The sequence below is a fragment of the Anser brachyrhynchus genome (assembly GCF_964034855.1).
Source record: "Anser brachyrhynchus genome assembly, contig: SCAFFOLD_39, whole genome shotgun sequence".
Lineage (NCBI taxonomy): Eukaryota > Metazoa > Chordata > Aves > Anseriformes > Anatidae > Anser > Anser brachyrhynchus.
The window spans coordinates 1502451-1508344 of record NW_027663823.1 but is presented as its reverse complement, the minus strand read 5'-3'; positions in this window follow the sequence as shown (position 1 = coordinate 1508344).

The following is a 5894-nucleotide window of genomic DNA, read 5'->3' as shown; positions in this document are numbered from 1 at the left end:
GCAGCCGCTCCAGTTCCAGATCCTGCAGCTACTCCAGCTCCAGCTCCTGCAGCCGTTCCAGTTCCAGCTCCTGCAGCCGCTCCAGCTCCTGCAGCCGCTCCAGTTCCAGCTCCTGCAGCTACTCCAGCTCCAGCTCCTGCAGCCGCTCCAGCTCCTGCAGCCGTTCCAGTTCCAGCTCCTGCAGCCGCTCCAGCTCCAGCTCCTGCAGCCGCTCCAGCTCCAGCTCCTGCAGCCGCTCCAGCCCCTGCAGCCACTCCAGCTCCAGCTCCTGCAGCCGCTCCAGCTCCAGCTCCTGCAGCCGTTCCGGCTCCTGCAGCCGCTCCAGCTCCAGCCCCTGCAGCCGCTCCAGCTCCAGCCCCTGCAGCCGCTCCAGCTCCTGCAGCTGCCCCAGCTCGTGCAGCTGCTCCCACTCCTGTGGCTGGGTCAGAGAAACGAGCTGTAGCAGTGCAAGTTGACCCCGCAGAGGGTATTCCAACCCCTGTGGCAGACCCTGCGTCTGGGTCAGAGAAACGAGCTGTAGCAGTGCAAGTTGACCCCGCAGAGGGTATTCCAACCCCTGTGGCAGACCCTGCGTCTGGGTCAGAGAAACGAGCTGTAGCAGTGCAAGTTGACCCCGCAGAGGGTATTCCAACCCCTGTGGCAGACCCTGTGGCTGGGTCAGAGAAACGAGCTGTAGCAGTGCAAGTTGCCCCTGTAGACAAGGTGAAAAAATGGTATAGAGGCTCAGGTCGTTTAAAACGCAGACAGTCTTCTGCTAAGTCTGGGCGTAGTGAAGACGAGGCTGGGCCATCAAAGGTGCAGGAGACTGAAGATGAGGATGAGGATGGCGAAAAATCAACAGTAACTACCCGGACTCCATACCAGCCATCAAAGGTGCAGGAGACTGAAGATGAGGATGAGGATGTCGGAAAATCAACAGTAACTACCCGGACTCTACACCGGCCATCAAAGGTGCAGAAGACTGAAGATGAGGATGAGGATGTCGAAAAATCAACAGTAATTACCCGGACTCTATACCAGCGTGAGCTACGAGATGTGCGAAAAGATTTTGGTCGCTGTATAGGCGAGCAGCTTGTCACCTGGCTGCTCCGGTGCTGGGACACGGGAGCCAATTATGTGGAATTGGAGGGCAAGGAAGCCAGGCGGCTGGGATCCCTTGCTAGGGACGCATGCATTGACAAAGCAATTGGAGATGGAGCACAATCTCGCAGCCTCTGGAGGCGTCTCCTGTCAGCTGTGAAGGAAAGGTATCCCTTCAAGGAAGAACTTGTATGTTTACCAAGCAAATGGACCACCATGGAGAAGGGAATTCAGTACCTGAGGGAATTGTCCGTACGGGAAGTAATTTATAAGGACCTAGACGACGCACAAACATCCGCAGATCCAGATGCAGTCCGGTGTACACTACCCATGTGGCGGAAGTTTGTACAGAGTGCCCCATCATCATATGCCAGCTCATTGGCAATGCTAGCCTGGAAAACGGAGGAGAATCCCACAGTGAATGAAGTGACTAAAATACTCCGGCAGTACGAAGGAAATCTCTCCTCTTCCCTAAAGGCCTGTGTCTCAGCTGTGGAGAAACTCTCTGAAGAGGTCCACCAACTTAAAGAGAATTTATCTTCCCCTCCACCTGAACGAACCAGTGTCCACCAGCTAAAAGAGAATGCTTTAGAGAAACTTTCTGAAAAGATCCACCAACTTGAAGAAAGATTATCTTCCCCTTCACCTGAACGAACCAGTGTCCACCAGCTAAAAGAGAATGCTTTGGAGAAACTTTCTGAAAAGATCCACCAACTTGAAGAAAGATTATCTTCCCCTTCACCTGAACGAACCAGTGTCCACCAGCTAAAAGAGAATGCTTTGGAGAAACTTTCTGAAAAGATCCACCAACTTGAAGAAAGATTATCTTCCCCTTCACCTGAACGAACCAGTGTCCACCAGCTAAAAGAGAATACCTTGGAGAAACTTTCTGAAGAGATCCACCAACTTAAAGAGAGTTTATTTTCCTCCCCACCTGTACAAACCAGTGTCTCAGCTATTAGGGGTAAACGTTCATCTATGCAAGGAAGACAATATGGTGGGCACACACACCGCGCCACCCTGTGGTTTTACCTACGTGACCATGGAGAGGACATGAGAAAATGGGATGGAAAATCTACTGCGACCCTAGAGGCACGGGTACGTGAATTGCAAAGGAAAACAATTGGGAAAAAGGAGTTCTCTGAAAGGTTTGCTGCTCCAACTTCCAGCAGGCAGTCCTTTAAACACAGAAATGAAGATTCTGACCAGGACTAGAGGGGCCCTGCCTCCAGCCAGGGGGAGGAAAGGGACAATCGAGTTTATTGGACTGTGTGGATTCGATGGCCTGGCACGTCAGACGCACAGAAGTATAAGGCTTTGGTAGACACCGGTGCACAATGTACTCTAATGCCATCAAGCTATAAAGGGCCAGAGCCCATCTGTATTTATGGTGTGACGGGGGGATCCCAGCAGTTAACTGTATTGGAGGCTGAAGTGAGTCTAACCGGTAATGAGTGGCAAAAGCACCGTATTGTGACTGGCCCAGATGCTCCGTGCATCCTTGGCATAGACTATCTTAGAAGAGGATATTTCAAGGACCCAAAAGGGTTCCGCTGGGCTTTTGGCATAGCTGCTTTGGAGACAGAGGACATTAAACAGTTGTCTACCTTGCCTGGTCTCTCAGAGGACCCTTCTGTTGTGGGGTTGCTGAGGGTTGAAGAACAGCAAGTGCCGATCGCTACCACAACTGTGCACCGGCGGCAATATCGCACCAACCGAGACTCCCTGAGTCCCATCCATAAGCTAATTCGTCAACTGGAGAGCCAAGGAGTGATCAGCAAGACTCATTCACCTTTTAATAGTCCCATATGGCCAGTGCGAAAGTCTAATGGTGAGTGGAGACTAACAGTGGACTATCGTGGCCTGAACGAAGTCACGCCACCACTGAGTGCTGCAGTGCCGGACATGCTAGAACTCCAGTATGAACTGGAATCAAAGGCAGCCAAGTGGTATGCCACAATTGATATCGCTAATGCATTTTTCTCCATCCCTCTAGCAGCACAGTGCAGGCCACAGTTTGCTTTCACTTGGAGGGGAGTCCAATATACTTGGAATCGGCTGCCCCAGGGGTGGAAACACAGCCCTACCATTTGCCATGGACTGATCCAGTCTGCGCTGGAGCAGGGGGAAGCTCCTGAACACCTGCAGTACATCGATGACATCATTGTGTGGGGTGACACTGCAGAAGAAGTTTTCGAGAAAGGGAAGAAAATAGTCCAAATCCTTCTGAAGGCTGGTTTTGCCATAAAACAGAATAAAGTTAAAGGACCTGCACGAGAGATCCAGTTTTTAGGAATAAAATGGCAAGATGGACGCCGTCAAATCCCAATGGATGTGATCAACAAAATAACAGCTATGTCTCCACCAACTAGCAAAAAAGAAACACAAACTTTCCTAGGTGTCGTGGGGTTTTGGAGAATGCATATTCCAAATTACAGTCTGATTGTAAACCCGCTCTACCAAGTAACCCGTAAGAAGAATGCTTTTGAATGGGGCCCTGAGCAACGACAAGCCTTTGAACAAATTAAGCAGGAAATAGTTCATGCAGTAGCCCTCGGGCCAGTCCGAACAGGACCAGATGTAAAGAATGTGCTCTACACCGCAGCCGGAGAGAATGGTCCCACCTGGAGCCTCTGGCAGAAAGAACCTGGGGAAACTCGAGGTCGACCCCTGGGGTTTTGGAGTCGGGGATACAGAGGATCTGAAGCCCGCTATACTCCAACTGAAAAGGAGATATTGGCAGCATATGAAGGAGTTCGATCTGCTTCGGAAGTGGTCGGTACTGAAGCGCAGCTCCTCCTGGCACCCCGACTGCCGGTACTAGGCTGGATGTTCAAAGGAAGGGTCCCCTCTACGCATCATGCAACTGATGCTACATGGAGCAAGTGGGTTGCACTGATTACTCAGCGGGCTCGAATAGGAAACCCCAGTCGCCCAGGAATCTTGGAGGTGATTATGGACTGGCCAGAAGGCAAATACTTTGGGATATCACCAGAGGAGGAGGTGGTTCGTGCTGAAGAAGCCCCCCTGTACAACAAGCTACCAGAAAATGAGAAGAAATATGCCTTGTTCACTGACGGGTCCTGTCGTATTGTGGGAAAGCATCGGAGATGGAAAGCTGCTGTATGGAGTCCTACACGACGAGTTGCAGAAGCTGCTGAGGGAGAAGGTGAATCGAGTCAGTTTGCAGAAGTAAAAGCCATTCAGCTGGCTTTAGATATTGCTGAACGAGAAAAGTGGCCAGTTCTCTATCTCTATACTGATTCATGGATGGTAGCAAATGCCCTGTGGGGGTGGTTACAGCAATGGAAGCAGAACAACTGGCAGCGCAGGGGCAAGCCCATCTGGGCTGCGGCATTGTGGCAAGATATTGCTGCCCGGGTAGAGAACCTGGTTGTAAAGGTACGCCATGTAGATGCTCATGTGCCCAAGAATCGGGCTACTGAAGAACACCAAAACAACCAGCAGGTGGATCAGGCTGCTAAGATTGAAGTGGCTCAGGTGGACCTGGACTGGCAACATAAAGGTGAATTATTTATAGCCCGATGGGCCCATGACACCTCAGGCCATCAAGGTAGAGATGCAACCTACAGATGGGCTCGTGATCGAGGGGTGGACCTGACCATGGACACTACAGCACAGGTTATTCATGACTGTGAAACATGTGCTGCAATCAAGCAAGCCAAACGGTCAAAACCTCTTTGGTATGGAGGACGATGGCTGAAATATAAATATGGAGAGGCCTGGCAGATTGATTACATCACACTCCCTCAAACCCGCAACGGCAAGCGCCACGTACTTACAATGGTGGAAGCAACCACCGGATGGCTGGAAACATATCCTGTGCCCCATGCCACCGCCCGGAACACTATCCTGGGCCTTGAAAAGCAAGTCTTATGGCGACATGGCACCCCAGAGAGAATTGAGTCAGACAACGGGACTCATTTCCGAAACAACCTTATAGACACTTGGGCCAAAGAACATGGTATTGAGTGGGTGTATCACATCCCCTATCATGCACCAGCCTCTGGAAAAGTTGAACGATACAATGGACTGTTGAAGACTACACTGAAAGCAATGGGTGCTGGGACATTCAAAAATTGGGATACACATTTGGCAAAGGCCACCTGGTTAGTCAATACCAGGGGATCTGCCAACCGAGCTGGACCTGCCCAATCAAACCTGTTACGCACTGTAGAAGGGGATAAAGTTCCTGTAGTGCACGTAAGAAACATGCTGGGTAAAACAGTCTGGGCTACTCCTGCCTCAGGAAAAGGCAAACCCATTCGTGGAATTGCTTTTGCTCAGGGACCTGGATGCACTTGGTGGGTAATGCAAAAGAATGGGGAGGTCCGGTGTGTACCTCAAGGGGATTTGATACTGGGTGAGAATAGCCCATGAGTTGAATTGTAGTATGTTAATTATTATATAATAATGTATGTCATCACTACCATGATTGCTATATATCATAGATGAAAATGGTGATTAATTAGAATGTATTGGACAGAGTGTAACCTGAGCATGACATAAATGGTATGGAATAAGGGGTGGATATCTGTCCTGGTTCCAGTTAGGACAGAGTTAAGTAGCTCATAGTAGCTGGTAGGGTGCTATGTTTTGGATTAGGATGAGAAGAGCGCTGATAACATGCTGATGTTTTAATTGTTGCAGAGCAGTGTTTACACCAGGCCAAGGACTTTTCGGCTTCTTGCTCTGTCCTGCCAGCGAGCAGGCTGGGGGTGCAGCAGGAGCTGGGAGGGGACAGACCCAGGACAGCTGACCCAAACTGGCCAAAGGGGTATTCCATACCATCT